Source organism: Balaenoptera physalus, assembly GCF_965194825.1.
Source record: "Balaenoptera physalus genome assembly, chromosome: X".
NCBI lineage: Eukaryota > Metazoa > Chordata > Mammalia > Artiodactyla > Balaenopteridae > Balaenoptera > Balaenoptera physalus.
In genome coordinates, this window is record NC_138903.1 from 85,391,773 (window position 1) to 85,410,111 (window position 18,339).

Here is an 18,339-nt window from a genome sequence, read left to right on the forward strand (position 1 = left end):
AATTTGAAAAGATACATGTACCCCAAAGTTCATAGAAGCATTATTTACACTAGCCAAGACATGGAAGCAACCTAAATGTCCATTGAGAGATGAATGGATAAAGAAGATGTGGTATATATATACAGTGGAATATTACTCAGCCATAAAAAAAAGTATGAAATAATGCCATTTCCAGCAACATGGATGGACCTGGAGATTATCATATTAAGTGAAGTAAGTCAGACAGAGAAAGACAAATACCATATGATATCACTTATATGTGGAATCTAAAATGTGATACAGGGACTTCCCTGGTAGCACAGTGGTTAAGAATCTGCCTGCCAATACAGGGGACTGAGGTTCAATCCCTGGTCCGGGAAGATCCCACATGCCACGGAGCAACTAAGCCTGTGCACCGCAACTACTGAGCCTGCGCTCTAGAGCCCCTGAGCCACAACTACTGAGCTTGCGTAGCCTGCATGCCTAGAGCCCGTGCTCTGCAACAAGAGAAGCCACCACAATGAGAAGCCTGTGCACCGCAATGAAGAGTAGCCCCCCACTTGCCACAACTAGAGAAAGCCCGCACACAGCAACAAAAACCCAACGCAGCCAAAAATAAATAAATAAATTAATTAATTAATTGTGATACAAATTAACTTATTTACAAAACAGAAATATACTCACAGACATAGAAAACAAACTTATGGTTACCAAAGGGGAAAGGGGGGAAGGGATAAATTAGGAGTTTGGGATTAGCAAATACAAATTACTATATATAAAATAAACAAGGGCCTACTGTATAGCACGGGGAACTATATTCAGTATCTTGTAATAACCTATAATGGAAAAGAATATAAATATATATACCTGAAACTAACACAACATTGTAAACCAACTATACTTCAATTAAAAAAAAAATACACACAAACATACACACACACACACACACACACACACACACACACACACACACAAAGCTCAGGGGAAAATTGAGGCTCCAGATGAATATCAAGATTAATTCCACTGATATTTGATTCTGGTCAAAAGAATTATGTGGTCTGATCCATACAAATAAATATATATCCGAAGTACGACAAGAAAAAGTGTCACCATTAAAATTAATTCCTGTAATATTGGATCCTGGAAGAATTAAACAGTGGTCTGAACCATATGAGGAAAGTCTTACCTGAAAGCAGACAGCAAAAACCAAAGCCATCAAAATTAATTCCAGTGTTATTGGATTCTGGATGAGTTAATCTTGGGGTTATAATTTAAATAAATGAATACCTCTCTGAAGGAGGAGAAGAAAAATATTCACTTCCATAATTATATCCAAAGATGTTGGTTTCATGACTAGTTGTTTGTGTTGTCGAATCTACGTAAGTAAAAGTTTCCCTGAAACGAGGGGGACATATGCCACAACTAAAATTAATTTCAGTGATACTGAATCCTGGACAAATTAGTCATGGGGTCTGATCCATATAACTAAATGTCTATCTGAAGAAGGAGGGGCAAACTACTATCAAATGAATTCCAGTGGTATTAGATTCCAGACAAGTTAGTCATGAGTATAGTCTCTATAAGTAATCATATCTGAAGGGGGAGGGGAGAAGTCACCCCCAACATTAAATCCAAAGATGTTTGTTTCTAGACTAGGTAGTTGTGTTGTTTGATCCATATACGTAAATGCATCTCTGAAGGAGTACAGAGGACACTCCAGATGTCTATTGAAAAAACTCTGTGGCCACGACTGGTACTGGTTTTTGTCCTGAAGTACAATTGTGAAGAAAAATGCATAGGAGTGTGAGTCTCCTACTGCGAAGAAAACACCAGGGCATGAGAGAAGCAAGTTATAATAGACAGATGTGGTACAAGTCTCGTCTCAAAGGGGGCAGGAAACTTGAGAATAGTGACCAACAAACCAGTTATTCTGGGCTATAGTGAGAAATAAAGTGGGCTACTAAAGTGGGTGGGAAACTCCAAATATGGTGGTTAGCAACCAAGAAATCTGTCAGGAGATAGGATACTTGAACTATAATTAGAAAGCAAATTCACTATCTTAGTGGAAAGGAAAGTGAACAACTGTATAGCCAGGGAATCTATATCATGGACAAGCAACCAGAAAATTCACAGTGGAAAGGAACAAGGACAGCTAGGAGAGAGAAGGGAATTCCAGGTAGTCAGAAATTATTGAACAGGACTTGAAGTGAATAGATATATGTGCAGAAAGTGGTCAGCCAACCATGATCTGCAAGGTCTGCATATAGAGGCAGAGGTCCTGAAGACCGGACTACTGGCCTCTCCAGAGAAGTTCCAGTGAGTTCTGGAACCCTACTCCCTGCCCCCACCGCCAGGTGAAAGCAGCAACAGAAGGACTGGATGCTGAAGACTTTCCACAAATGAGCAAGATATCAAAATGTAAGTTGAATTTATTATAACGATCTTAGTGAGTATTTGGAGGGAATCAGGAGTCGCGTTTCATTGTTCTAAGCAGTTAGCTCCCGTGAGCTGGCAGTTGCAATGCACTAAAGGAAAGAAATCAGAGTGCCCTCAGTCATGCCATGCTCTAGACTTTTCTCATGGTGGTAGGAGGATGGGGTTTGAATATTAATAATGCAAACTAACAGGAAGCATTTTCAATCCAGAGAATTTTTTTCCTACTGGAAGCATTTTTTGTATTCAATAATTTTCTATAAATGACATTGCTAAGCATATAGAGGGTAAATATTGTTATTTCCTATGGTGACTTGTTAAGACCAGGGTGAAAATCTGACCCTGAAATTTATCTGAAAGTGAATTCTAGTTTAACACACTTCTTTGTTGAGCATTTCTTTATATAGCAAGTCAATGATTTTCCACCGCTTTAGAGAGCAATTTCTAGTTGTGTCTACATACATGTGCTAGAAAAATATCTCACAAAGAGCAGATTCTTGGAATAGTAGTGATAGTATATGTAGTTAAAATTTATATTTAAAAAAATTTCTTAAAGTGCCACTTTATCTTAACTTTAATCCTAGAGCACTTTTCAACTACAGTTAACTCTTTGTGAAGAGCACTTAAGCTTTACCTTCTAACTCCAACAGGAGAGAGTGCTACTCAAAGTCAATTTATTAAAGACTCAGATATAGAGCTTGAAGAAAATGGAGCTATGGCTGTCATCCTCCGGGGGAACAGGCTCAAAGTTTTAAGTGATGCACTTAAGGACACACTAAAGAAAATTAGCAAAACTGGGACAAACCTAAATCTCACTTTCAGGTCAATTCTCTTTCTGTTATCCATATGGATTGAACTTTAAAGGACAACTATAAGATTACAAACTTAAACTTTAGAAGATGTTAAGAATTTCCTGGATAGCATTGTTGCTTTCGTTAGCTTTGGTATCCCATAAGCATGGATGTTAACTGGTTTAAGGATGAAGTTGGAAACTTAAACTTTAGCAAGATATTAGACATTTTCTGGATAGAGGTGCAGGATTTTGCTGGATTTGCTCTCCTGTAGGCACTGGTGTCCTGGCAGGTTTTGGCTGGGTCTTTGTGTTTGCTGTTTTCTTCAAGGATTCTCTACTGCTGACTCTGTTGAAAGCATTTTTGGAATGAAAATAATATAATGTATAGACTTTTCTCCAAAATAATCTAGTGAGCAGGAGGATTGGACAGGTGTATAAATAAAACAAGATTGGCCACGTGTTGATAATTGTTGAGGTTGCATGATTAGTACCTGGAGGTCCATTATACTACTATATCTACTTCTGTATATACCTGAAATTTTCCATTATCAAAAGTTTAAAAAATATTATTTATATTATAAAAGACAAGCCTGATGGGTAATAGGAGCTAGCTAGTAATAAAGTAATGAAGCTAAGGGCTTTTTTTTGAAAGTCAGGCTGGATATAAAATCTTTGGCTCACATATCTTTCTTTAGCTATACTGAGTATGTTACTGCTTTTTCTGCTGGCATAAACTTTGCTATCAAAGTCTGACTATAATCTGATTTCCTTTCATTTATGAATGATCTTGATCCTTTTAGCTGAAAGGGTTTTGTTTCTTTTCCCCTTAAAGTCCAAGAAGTTTACTAGAATATGTCTCTCTGTTGGTTGATCTGGGTCAATTTCCTCAGAAATTTGTGAGATTTGTGCTCTTTTTTTTTTTATTGGAGTATAGTTGCTTTACAATATTGTGTTAGTTTATACTGTACAGGGAAATTTGTACTCTTTTAATATGCACTTTTAAATATTATTTCAGGGAATTTTTCTTGCATTATGCTTTTGAGAATTTGTTTTGCTTTGTAACCACAATTTTCTTCTTTGGGGATTGAGAACCTGTGGAAAGTAAAAAAGATTTCAAACAGCTGCTGAGGACATCATCACAGGGATGAGTGAAGAATTGCCAAGTAGTATTGAAGGCCCAATTGAGATTAAATGGCATAAATTTGTAATGGAGCCAATTGGCACTGTTCTCCAACTTTCTGTGGCAGAACTTAAAACAATCAAACAAAACAGATTTTTGGGTTTTCCAGTGCTATCTATTGGCAAGGCACAGATAGAGTGTAAGGTCAAGAGGATGAGGTAGGAGTTGAAATGTAGTTGAAATTAATTATCAAAATGTCAATTGTACAAATAAGACAGAAATACACCCTAGAATTTCTAGGACAGCTCCAATTATATGCTACTTTTTTCAATAAAGAGAATTTAAATGTATGACTAAAGATAATTTAATTCTTACTCTTTTGTAAGAATGTTTACAACACTATCAAATCAGAAAAAAAAGTAATGCTGATAAACCATGTGTCCCCAATTTTTATTTGGATAGAAATATTCCATATCTGTATGTCTTTGGTCATAAAAAATACACAAGGATTGTGTTGTGCAGCAATAATATCGATGAAAATAGTGCTTGAGAAAAAAAGACCCTTTAATTTGAAACCCATTTTTATCAGTCATGCAAAGCAGTGTCAGTAAGTTTCAGAGTCTTACTAATATTATTTCTGCTAAATTCTAGGCTTGTGGAGCTGAAGGTACCACCAACGGAGGAAATGAGGAAAGTTGATATTTGTCCATAGATTCCCTTTCTGAAATGGAAATCCATCAACGTTTGTATTTTCTGCATTTACACCCAGCTTAAGGTAATTCTAGACAACACTGTAACGATGAAAAAGATATCATTTTTTTGGTCTCTCTTTCCTTGTAGGAGTGGTAAAAATGCCCATTGATCAAATCCCTTCTTATTCTCCTTTAAGTTTCTCAGTGTTTCCTGCTCTTTACCTGTGATCCTGTCATATTTGACTTCACGTATGCTCATTGATTGGTAGGCTTTCTTGATCACTTTCCCTTATCTTCCTATTAATTGTTAAGGGGCAATGAATGAATAGAGCAAATGTTTATCTCCACATGGTGGTGGCCTCAATTCTTTTAAAGCTAGATATACAAGTCCCATTCATAAATCTCAAGAAATTCTGTGGTCAACTTTAGAATCTCACATGAGGTTTTATTACCTCTAGCTAACCTCTCTTTCCTCTTTTTGTCTCTAAAAAGCCCATCCTTCTTTCTTAGTGCCCTCCCTTGAAATCGTCTGGTCTATACCCATTTTATCATCTTTGTCCCACTTCTGTTCGCCCTAATATGATGAAATGTAGCTGGGATGCACTGGGATCAGCTAGTCAGGATCTTAGCATGAGCTTCTTGATCATTTACCCAGCTTGCAGCCCTTATAACAATCTCTTGTAAAATCTCACCCATTTCCTGTTTCCAACTACCTTTGCAGGACCAAGGCAATGTTACAGGTGCTGGGTCCTTCTTCATGACAGTGCTGCAGATGCCTACACTGAGATTACTCATTGTAATGGGTTGAATAATATCCTTCCCAAATTTCTATCCACCCAGAACCTCAGAATGTAATCTTATTTTGAAATAGGGTGCTTGAAGATGTAATTAAATTATGGATTGAGATGAGATCATAGTGGGATTGAGGTGGGCTCTAGATCCAATCAAAGTGTCATTATAATAGATAGAAAAGAACACACAGAGACACACAGAGGAGAAGGCCATGTGAAGATGGAGGCAGAGATCGGAGTTATGCTATCACAAACCAGGAAGTGCTAGGGGCCACCAGAAGCTGGAAGAGCCACCAAGTTTGGGGTAATTTGTTATGGTAGCCCTAGGAAACTGCACCAAAAATACCACATCGTATTACTGCCAAGACTGTTGGCACCAATGCTGCTGATTCTTTGACTTTGAATGTCTCAAGGAGATTTATTCTTTTAACTGTAGCCTCCTTGCTAAAAGATTCAGACTTAAGACTCTTGGGCCTGACCTAGAATATTATCTGATATCCACCATGTTATACTTCGAGTCTCCTTCCACTCTGTTCTCCAACACTGGTATATTTCCAGAGTTGAACTTGTTCATCTTGATTCTTCCCATATAACTCTTTATCAGAAAAATCCTTAGACTCTAGCGTAATATAAATGGATCTCTTGCTTTGTTGTTGGATCTCAACAACTCTGAAAATGTTCAAAATGTGCATGATATTCTTGCTATATTCTTCCCTTCTTCGTTACTTCTGAATACAACTTGCCCTGTCTATTTAAAGAGTCTATCTCTACCCAATAATGAGCCCTTCTTAGAAAGATGGAGAAATTGACACTCCTTCAGGTAATTCTAACTCAATACCAAGGCATGGGGAAAATGAAAAGGTGGAGCCATCTGGTTCTTGCTCATCAGTTCACATAGCTTGCCACTGTTAGTTGCTACTGTCCCTATCCGGTGGCCCATGGTAGGCAATGGGGTCCAGAAGAGAGCTGCTGTTCAGTGCCTACTTAGGCCACGGTAATCTTTCTACTGCTTCTATGCCACATTTGAGGCATGAGTATAATTTATGAGGTAGCTTATGGTCCCATATTGGACAACACAACCACAGCCACTTCCTCTCTGGAGTCATTAGACATCACCATCCACACCCCAAAGCATCAGGGTGGAGGACCCCTCTCTTCTTTGTTCTTATTATCTAATACTTCTTCCTTTTCATTTCTTCCCTCTGCAAGCTAAGGGGAATATCAAGACTGCAGGGAATGCCTCTTTCTCCTCACCACTCACTTACCCTTATGGCTTCATCTAATTCCACAGACTTCTCCATAGCGCCTGGCTGGGGAGCATGTGGAGGTGTGGTTAACAGAATCGTTTAAATATTTGTTAGAAAGCCTTAAGATAAGAAAAAATTCCACCATGAAATGCAGTCTTCCCCCTAAGCATAGCAGAAGGACAGGTACTTCCCTGTCTCTTATCTGTTGCCTAAGGAACATTCTGATTCCAAGGCTGGGGAGGGTCCTTTCTAGCACCCTGAAACACAGACCTACTGTGATCTTGACTGGATAGCACTGTGCGACAGCCTCAAGGGAAGTACTGGGCAGAATACTGGGTAATGAGGAAAATAAAAAAGGAGGGATGGTGTTTTATTGTATAATAAGACAAACCAAGGCTATCTGCTTAAGTTGCTCCCAGTTTTGTAATCATCAGTCATTGTAAATGAATCCAGTGTTAGCACAGAATTCCTGAACAGGAATCAAGAGCTCCTATGGCTCAGGGATAAAAATACCTTGGAATCTTGCTAGGGATACATAAAGAAGGACAGGAGATTGGCACCGTACAAGATACTAGACAGCTTTGAGAGTGGCCTGTTACTATTGTGGGCTACTCTCCTCTTTTGAGGGAGTAGAGTAGCCTATACCTGGAAGTGATTCCCAATAAGATTTAAAAAAAAAAAAAAAAAAAAAAGACACATTCTGATTTCAGGATAAGCCTGGAGTAGTGGGTTAAGTAATCAGTTCCCGTTAATACATTGGAACCACAAAGGCAAATATATGAAATCTGCCTTTGGGTGGGGTGGGCAGTGCTGCCATGAATGTTTCCTGTTATACAATGATGAAGTTGGCAGGACTGTCCTTTGTGATAATATGCAGCAATCACAAAATTCACATCTGGATTTAACACTTTTACATAGCGTAAGCTAAAAAGGAGGTCCATACTTTTTCTCCTACTTTGTAAGAAGATTCTTTTTTTTTTTTTAACTGTTTCTTCAACTTCATGGTTGGTTTTATTTTTTTTTTAATTTAATTTTTATTTTATATTGGGGTATAGTTGATTTACAATGTTATGTTAGTTTCAGGTGTACAGCAAAGTGGTTCAGTTATACATATACATATATCCATTCTTTTTCAGATTCTTTTCCCTTATAGGTTATTACAGAATATTGAGTGGAGTTCCCCGTGCTCTACAGTAGGTCCCTGTTGATTATCTATCTTATATACAGTAGTGTGTATATGTTAATCCCAAACTCCTAATTTATCCCTCCCCCTCAACCTTTTCCCTTTGGTAACCATAAATCTGTGTGTCTGTTTCTGTTTTGTAAAAAAGGAATAGAAGGTAGAGATCAATCCACTTATATTGAGACTTAGGTAAAAGAAACTCAGGCTCACATGTGTCCAGGTCCCCACAGAAGAATAAGGCATAGACCAAACTTCTATCTCAAAATAAAGTTCATGTCCCTTGAGTTTCTTCTGTGTATACATCCTTTCTGATTCTCATGAGTCAGATATGATAATATTCCTTTCATAAATTTAGGATAATAAAACACTAGCTTCCTACTGAACAGTCCTAAGGCACTTTATATTTGGGGTTCTGTGCAGTCTTAATATGTGACTTAAGAGCATATTAATCCACATGTGTTAGAATCTTTCCAGATTTCTTACTACTATGGTTACATTCATATCAACAGTGGGCTTCAGGAATGATCCTATTCTCCAAGATTTCTTTGATTATGATTCTCTAGCACAGCCTTCCTCCTAGATTATTCCCAGAATGGCCTTGAGTCATTCAACTTTACGATGTGCTGCTCCTTTTGCAGTCACTCCACATCCTAGGCAAATAGAGAAACACCCTGGTCCTCACCTGAAATTTCCTCTTCAACCTCTCCTACCCTCAATCCTGGAAAGTCTCCCAAATGCAAGTCATTTTGATTTATGTTTTGGTATTTCCTAGAATGATTGTCAGAGGGAATAAATTGGAATTGGGAATTACTTTCTTACTTGCTCCTATCTTATAAACTTTTGTGAAATGTGTGGAAGGCGTGCTGGTAAATAGCAATTCACAACCTACTGCTGGTATTCCTGTGCCAGGTATTTAAAGTGGCTAGAGATAGTCCCAAATCCTGCCACACTTCCTCCACGCCCGTCAAATTAGGATAATTCCAGTAGCCGGTTCACTTTAATTTCTACAACATCTTATAGAAATTCCAACCTGACAGTTAAGATACTAATTATCTTCCTAAAAGCCATTCTCTCCCCTCTTCTTCCTGAACAATAGAACTTGATTTTTTCAGGAAGTAGGCAGAGATCTCTTAATCTCGGGGTAGAGAGACCCCTAACCCAGCCCCAGGGGATAAACTAATTGCTCCAGTCACTTGAATTCTGTTTTCTTCCACAAGTGATTTGTCTAGGATTGGGCCCAGAGTTGAGTAACTTCTGACCACTGGGATATAAATGGGAGTCCGGTGGGCTGTTTCTGGGAAGTATTTTGCTTGCTGGTAAAGGGGACAGGGCATAAGAAGAGGGCTTGCTGACACTGTCTCTTCCCCCTTCTTCCAGCCATAAACTAAAAAGACAAGCCTGCAGCTCTGTCAGCCATCTTACAACCATGAGATGACAATCATGAGGATAAAAAGCCAATAGAACAGGAATGAAAAGAAAGAGTTTGGCAGAAAAAGACAAATACCACATCATATTCTCTCTTATATGTGGAATCCAAAAAAAAAAAAAAAAGCTGAACTCATAAAAACAGAGAGTGGAATGGTGGTTACTAGGGGTTGCGGGATGGGGGACTGGGAAAGATGTTGTTCAAGGGTACTCCCTTGCAACTAGTAGATAAATAGGTCCTGAAGATCTAGTATACAGTATAGGGATTACAGACAACAAACATATACTATAAGCATTAAACTTGCTAAGAAACTAGATCTTAATTGTTCCCACCACTAAAAGAAATAATTATGTGACACAACAGAATGGCAATCATATTGCAATATAAATGTATCAAATCAATATGTTGTATGCCTTAAAATTACACAGTGTTATATGTCAATTATATCCCAACAACAACAAAACAGAATCTGGGTCTTTGTTGAGCAGCTGAACCAATACTAGCAACTGCTTACCTGTAGACCAGCAGATCTCAAACTACTGTTCTCAGAACCCTTTCCAATTATACTCCCTATTGAGGAATGTTAATTTCTTACTTTTGATAAATGTGCTGTGGTTATGTAAGATGTTAATATTAGGGGAAGCTGGATAAGGGGTATACAGGAACTCTTTTATCTCTGCAACTCTTCTTTAAATCTATTTCAAAGTAAAAAGCTTAAAAAAAATTATTGAGGACCCCCAAAAAGCTTTCACTTCGGTGAAATATATCTATTGATATCTATCATGTTATAAATAAAAATGGAGTTTTAAAACAAATTTTAACTATTAATTTATTTAAACACTAAAAATAATATCTATTGCACATGACATAAGTAACATATTTTCATGAATGTTATATTTTCTGAAACAAAAGTAAATTTAGTGACAAGAGTAGCAATGTTTTATATGTCTGCAAAGTCCTTTAATGTCCGGCATGATAGAAGACAGCTGGAATCTCATCTTCTGCATTCAATCTGTTATGATATATAGTTCTGGTTCGATTATATGAAGAAAATCTAGGCTCACACATGCATTTCGTTTGAAAAAAAAAAAGTATTTCGATGGCCTTTCCAGATAATTGTAGACATTTCTCTTTGATACTTCACTGAAATTCAAGAAGTAGTAGCTCAAAAAAAAGTGAGTTGCAACACGGAATCAGAAACCATATCAATGAGCTTTTCATGCTCCCGCACATTAAAATCTATTTGTCTATGCTGCATTTTAATGGATCTTTTACCCACTCATGATTTTGTAACATGATGTATTCACTTGTCATTTGGAAAATAACTGGTTCACTGAGTTTTATACAGGACTTCCAAGTGGTGACACATTTCATTACAGAATATGAAAAAAATCATGTTTTTTTCTTAATACCACCATTGATCTCATCAGAAAAGTCTTTATGTTGGGAAGCTGACAAGCTCATGATGGCAGATACAAGTTTTCCAAAACTCTAATTTTCACTTGAAAGCACAAATGTTATTATTGGTAACAAATACTTTGAGTTGTTTTCCTTAAAATGACAGGCTCACTTTGTTCATTTTCAAGAAAATATCTGCCAAATACCCAAGTCTGTGTAACCATACTTTACCTGTCAGTCATTCCATCAAGTAAAAATGATGCTTCTTTAAAAGAGCAGCCAACTCAGCTCATTATTCGATTGTACAAACTCTTTTTCTGGAGACAACCATTCAACTCCAGTACTTAGCAGAAGTACTTCATGCAAACTCCCCATTTCATTCCGTAGAATATTAAGAAGATGAATACTCAGGGGTTGAGAGTCAATAAAATTCGCATTCTTTACTGCTTCTTCAAGAGCCTTCTAAAGTGAAACTGGCTTTTTTTTTTCTTCAAGTGCATGGCAATGAAGACTATAACGGCTAGTACTAGTACAGTTTGGTACCACTCCGTTGATCTGTGCTAAGAAGTTAGCAGTTTTAGCTTCTGTTGCTTTAGCACCAACAGTGCAAATGTCAGCAGAGTGGAAAAGGCAAATAATATCTCAGAATTATTATTAAAATTGCTTTGATCTTGCAGAAACCTGAAAGGTCTCAGGAACCCACAGGGGTCCCTGGGCCACACCTTGAGAACTATAGTTAGACTTATGTGGGAAAAATAAACCCTTATTTGCTTTATCCTCTCTTAATTAGGTTTTCTGTTAACGGCAACTGAAAACAACATATAATATATTCTTGGTTATTACTTTGAATTCAAAGCATCCATGCTTTCACTTCTTTTTCTTTTTTATCTTTATGTCTGTTTTACATGACTTTTTTTCAACTTTTTATTTTATATTGGAGTGTAGTTGATTAACAATGTTGTGTTAGTTTCAGGTGTACAGCAAAGTGATTCAGTTATACATATACATGTACCTATTCTTTTTGAAAGTCTTTTCCCATTTAGGTTGTTTCGTAATATTGAGCAGAGTTCCCTGTGCTATACAGTAGGTCCTTGTTGGTTATCTATTTTATTTTATTTCACTTTATTTTATTTTATTTTGTTTTTTTGGACTTGCCACATGGCATGCAGGATCCTAGTTCCCCAACCAGGGATCGAACCCACGCCCCCTGCAGTGGAAGTGCAGAGTCTTAACCCCTGCACTGCTAGGGAAGTCCCCGGTTAGCCATTTTACAATTTTTTTAAAAAATTAATTAATTAATTTATTTATGACTGTGTTGGGTCTTCGTTTCTGTGCGAGGGCTTTCTTTAGTTGCGGCAAGTGCGGGCCACTCTTCATCGCGGTGCGCGGGCCCCTCACTATCGCAGCCTCTCTTGTTGCGGAATACAGGCTCAGTAATTGTGGCTCACGGGCGCAGTTGCTCCGTGGCATGTGGGATCCTCCCAGACCAGGGCTCGAACCCATGTCCCCTGCATTGGCAGGCAGACTCTCCACCACTGCGCCACCAGGGAAGCCCCTATCCATTTTAAATATAGCAGTGTGTACATGTCAATCCCAAACTCCCTAACTATCCCTCCCCCCGACCCTTTCCCCCTGGTAACCATAAGTTCGCTCTCTAAGTCTGTCTTTCTCTTCTTCTTGAGGCAAAAAGGTTACCTTTTTGAGTTGAGTCTCTTCTTGTGTGGAGCCAGAGATAGTTCACTCCTCAACATCCTGTGGCTTTTTCCTGACTGGTCCATGAAGGCTATACTTCTCTAAGTATTGGAACAATGCTAAGCAACTCTCACACTGCATGTGGTCAGACAGCTTTGAAATATTTCCCATGACTTAATTTCTGGAATAGGAATCTTAAATGATTAAATTACTGAGCAGTAATTCTACTCATTTCCATAGCTGTAATTAGAAAATCTTCCTTGGCATTATTGCTGCCTCAGTCTAGAGAAGCTGCTTGTCCCAAGAGAGTTGAGTCAGAAACAGGGACAAGCCATTGCCAAAGGTGTGGCACTGGAGACCTTGGCAACAGGTACATGGCACTTTTCAAGATGAAGGAGAAAGAGAAAAGACCTAGGAATAAAGATAAGCTTCTGGGAATTCCCTGGTGGTCCAGTGGTTAGGACTCCACGCTCTCACTGCCGAGGGCCCAGGTTCAATCCCTGGTCGATCCCACAAGCCACGCAGCAAAAAAAAAGAAAAAAAGAGATAAGCTGCTCCCTGCTTCTATTTTGGGGACATATGAAGCAAGAATGTTGGTTCCATTCTAATTTATTTTATAGTTTGGTAGTGGTAAAGAAAGTCACTTAGTATTCTAAATCCTCCTTCACTGCAATATGTAATTATAACACTTTACATTTGAATATGTTGTATGCAATAAAACCAGTAAGTAACATAGGGAAGGGTTTTGAGAGATTTGAGAACAGAAAAATAAATTTGACCAGAGTTTAGCCACAGGCTAAAGGTTAGGAAAAAACTTTTAAAAAAGACTGATGTGTTAGTAATGGACAAATTGTATTTTATTTATGTATGTATGTATGTATTTATTTATTTATTTTTGGCCACACCGTGCAGCATGTGGGATCTTAGTTCCCCAACCAGGGATCGAACCTGAACCCCCTGCACTGGAAGCACGGAGTCTTAACCACTGGACCACCAGGGAAGTCCCGAGAAATCATATTTTTTAAAATGCCTAAATTTAATTGCATATATTTTTATCTAAAAGATATCATTTCTTAAGCCAGTCACAGAAAGACAAGTCCTGCATGATTCCACTTATATGAAGTAGTTTTTTAAAAATTTTATTGAAGTATAGTTCATGTACAATGTTGTGTTAGTTTCAGGTGTACAGCAAAGTGATTCAGTTATACATATACATATATCCACTCTTTTTTAGATTCTTTTCCCATAGAGGTCATTACAGAGTATTGAGTAGAGTTCCCTGTGCTATACAGTAGGTCCTTATTAGTTATCTATTTTATATATAGTTGTGTGTATATGTCAATCAGAATCTCCCAATTTATCCCTCCTCCCCCTTTTTCTCCCCTGTAAACCATAAGATTGTTTTCTACATCTGTAATATGAAGTATTTAAAATAGTCGAATTCATAGAATCAAAGAGTGGAATGGTGATTGCCAGGGACTGGTGGGAGGGAGAAATGGGGAATTACTAATCCATGGGTATAAAGGTTCAGTAAGCAAGATGAATAAACTCTAGAGATCTGCTATACAGCATTGTACCTATAGTCAACAATAGTATTGTACACTTAAAAATTTGCTGAGTGTAGATCTTATGTTGTGTTCTTACCACAATAAAATATGATTTTTAAATAAATAAATAAATATGTAAAATAAAAGATATAATTTCTTACTAGGAGTATAAGGGGACTTCCTGAACTAATAAAGGGCATCTATGAAAAATGCACAGCTAATATCACATTTAATGGTGAAATACTGGATGCTTTCATCCTAAGATCAGGAACAAGACAAGGATGTCCATTCTTGCCACTTGTACTTAACATTGTACTGGAGGTTGTAGCCAGGGCAATAAAATAAGAAAAATAAATAAAAGGCACTCATATTGGAAGAAAAGGAGAAAAACTATCTTTACTCATATATGACATGATCTCATATGTAGAAAATCCTAAGGAGTCTATTTTTTTTTTAAACTGTTAGAACTATTAGATCAGCAAGACTGCAGGAAACAAGATTAATATTTAAAAAATCAATTGTACTTCTATACACTTGCAGTGAAAAATCTGAAATGAAATGAAGAAAATGATTGAATTTACAATAGCATCAAAAACAATAAACTACTTAGGAATAAACTTAACAAAATAAATTCAAAATTTAAACTCTGAAAACTACAAAACACTGTTTAAAGAAACTACAGAAGATGTAAATAAATTGAAAAACATCTCTTGATCTTTGATTGGAAGACTTAATATTGTGAAAATGTGATACTCCCCAAATTGATCTACATATTCTATGCAATTCCTATCAGAATCCCAGCTGGCTTCTTTGTAGAAATTTATAAACTGATTCTAAAATTCATATGAAATTGCAAGGGACTCAGAATAGCCAAAATAATCTTGAAAAAGAAGAAAAAATGTTGGAGGACTCATACTTCCCACTATCAAAACTGCTATGAAACAACAGTAATCAAAACATTGTGGTACTGGTATAAGGACAGACATAGATGAATGGAATGAAATTGAGTGTCCAGAAATAAATCCATGTGTCTATGGTCAACTTATTTTCAATAAGGAAGCCAAAACCATTCAATCAGGAAAAAAATATTTTTAACAAATGGTGCTGGGACAAATGGATATCACATGCAAAAGAATGAAGTCAGAACCCTATCTCATACCATATACAAAAATTAATTCAAAATGGATCAGCAACCTAAATATAAGAGCTAAAACCATAGAACTCTTAGAAGAAAACACAAGGGTAAGTCTTGATGTCCTTGGATTTGGCAATAGATTCTTAGATATGAAATGTAAAGCACAATCAAGAAAAGAAAAAATAGATAAATTATACTTCACCAAAATTAAAAACTTCTGCATCAAAGAACATTATCAAGAAAGTGAAAAGACAGCCTATAGAAGGGGAGAAAATATTTGCAAATCATATATCTGATAAGGGTCTAGTATCCAGAATATATAAAGAACTCTTACAAATCAACAGAAGACAACCCAATTGAAAATGGGCAAATGACTTAAAGTAAACGTTTCTCCAAGTAAGGTGTACAAATGGCCAATAAGTACATGAAAAGATCCTCATCATCATTAGTCATTAGGGAGATTCAAATCAAAGCCACAATGAAGTGCTTGTTCACAGCCAGTAGGATGGCTGTAATTGAAAAAACAGACAGTAGCAAGTATTGGCAAGGATGTAAGGAAATTGGAATCCTTAGACATTGCTCCTGGGAATTTAAAATGGTTTAGCTGCTGCAGAAAAGTTTTTTTTCCCTCAAAAATTTAAACATAGAATTACTGTATGACCCTGAAATTCCATCCTTGGTTATATACCCAAAAGATTCAAAGCAGGTATTCAAACAAGTACATGTATTCTTATGTTCATTGCAGCACTATTCACAATAGCCAAAAAGTGGAAACAGCCCAAATATCCATCAATGGATGAATGGATAAACCAATTGCGGTGTATCCATATAATGAAATATTCATCCATAAAAAGGAATGAAGTACTGACACATGCTGCAATATGGATGAACCTTGAAAACATTATGCTAAGTGAAAGAAGCCAGTCACAAAAGACCACATATTATATGATTTCATTTATATTAAATGTCCAGAATAGGCAAATCTGGAGAAACAGTAGATTAGTGGTCACTTAGGGCTGGGGAGAATGAGAGGACAGAGGTGAAAGCTAAAGGGTATAGGGTTTTTTTGAGGTGATGAAAATGTTCTAAAATTGACTATGGTGACAATTGCACATCTCTGTCATTATACTAAAAAAGATTAGCACATACACTTTCAAAAGGGTGAAGTATATGGTTTGTGAATTATGCCTCAATAACACTATAAAATAAAAACGATATATTTTCCAGAAAAATACAAAAATGCAGTTCATATTTACTTTCTATTTCCTTAATGTCTCTCAAGCAAAACAGATTTTTTATCACTGTATTTGAGAGCCACTTCTCTACCAATTCTTGTCAGCCTCCTTGTGCTTACCATCCTAATACAGAGAGCTAAGAAACTAGGAAACTACTCATGAAAAGAGCACTTGGCAATGCTCATTACCAAAAGTATTTGAACTTGGGACAGAGTTGACAGCATTGAATAATCACAATACAGTGTGATAAGGGTTATAATGGTTGTATATAGTAAGATAGAAGTTGGATAGGTAGATTGAGAAAAAGGCATTGAAGATCACTATCTGATCAATGAGTCACAGAGGGCAAACATCATGGTTTGTATGGGAAGATTTCTGGGAGTTTCCATGGACTGAGTTAGTACAAGCAGTGGGGTTGGAGGTGGCCAGTATATATGGACTAAGAGAAACGACCAAGATAACTAGAAACAGGAATCACTAGGTGATCTAATTGCAGGAAGTGATTTTCTTTCTTTCAGTGAATCTTACACTTGCCAGCATCTTAAAGAGGCTGCTTGTCATTTGAAAAGAAAATTATGGGAGTCCCAATTTTAATCTGTGTGTGATTCACAAAGAATAGACGTATCTAGCACACTAGTCGAATGAACCCAATAAGTGTATGAGTTCTGAGGAGCCTCTTGGAAGAACTCTTCCTCAGGGAAGAAGGATCTGGGAGTACAGTCTTAGTCCTCTAAGGGGTGCAGTGATATTGAGCAGAAGATAGTGACTGTCATTTGTGTTGATCTCCTGATCCCAGCCCGAATATGACTCATAGTTAAGTCCTAAATTCTTAAGTCATTGGGGGTACAGGCAGAATTGCATGGGTTCCCTTATTAACAGAGAATAATGCTAGAGACATATAAGAACAAGGAATAGCAGCAGGTAGTCTGGTGGAGGTGCTGCTGCATTCGGTGGAAGCCAGCTTGATCTGGAATACACGAGGGATCCCTAGAAACCTTCCAGAAACACTTAGGGGAGGACCTTTGAAGAAACCGGAAGTCATGTGTCATGTAGATGGGGGCGTGAACAAATTGTTGGAGGTATTACTGTTTATGTCATACCCACAGGCTGGTGAGGACTGAAGAAATGGGAAACATGGAGAAAGCTCCTAATCCTTCTGGAACAGTTAAACGCGATCTTAAGGTGGAAGTGACCGTTGACCCATGCTTTGAAGGAGTACAACGTGTTTACCACACTGAGAGAGGGTCCGAAGGGCATTTCAGATTAAAGCAGAGGAGATGTACAAATACACAGATGCTCATTATGCCTATTCATGAGGAGTTGTTTTCATGGACCAAATGTTTTCCACTTTGTGGCTACACGTGTACATACTTAGTGAGGATCCTGCCATTTGACCACAGTCACCACTGAGAGCAGCTCAACTATTTCCTATAACTGTTGGAATTATTAAAATATTAGAATTAAAAGGAACCACAGATGCCATCTACTGTCACTCTCCCTCCCTGTCAAGTGCAAGGGATAATTGCAAAGCTATTAGCAAATTCCAAGGCTCGATAATCACCTTGCATGTATATACAACATCTGCTTTGTCATGTAAATTTAGAGGAGCTAAAAATTCCTATAAGGTTTAGAAGGCTGAAGGGATGCTAAAAATCTGGTCAGCAGGTC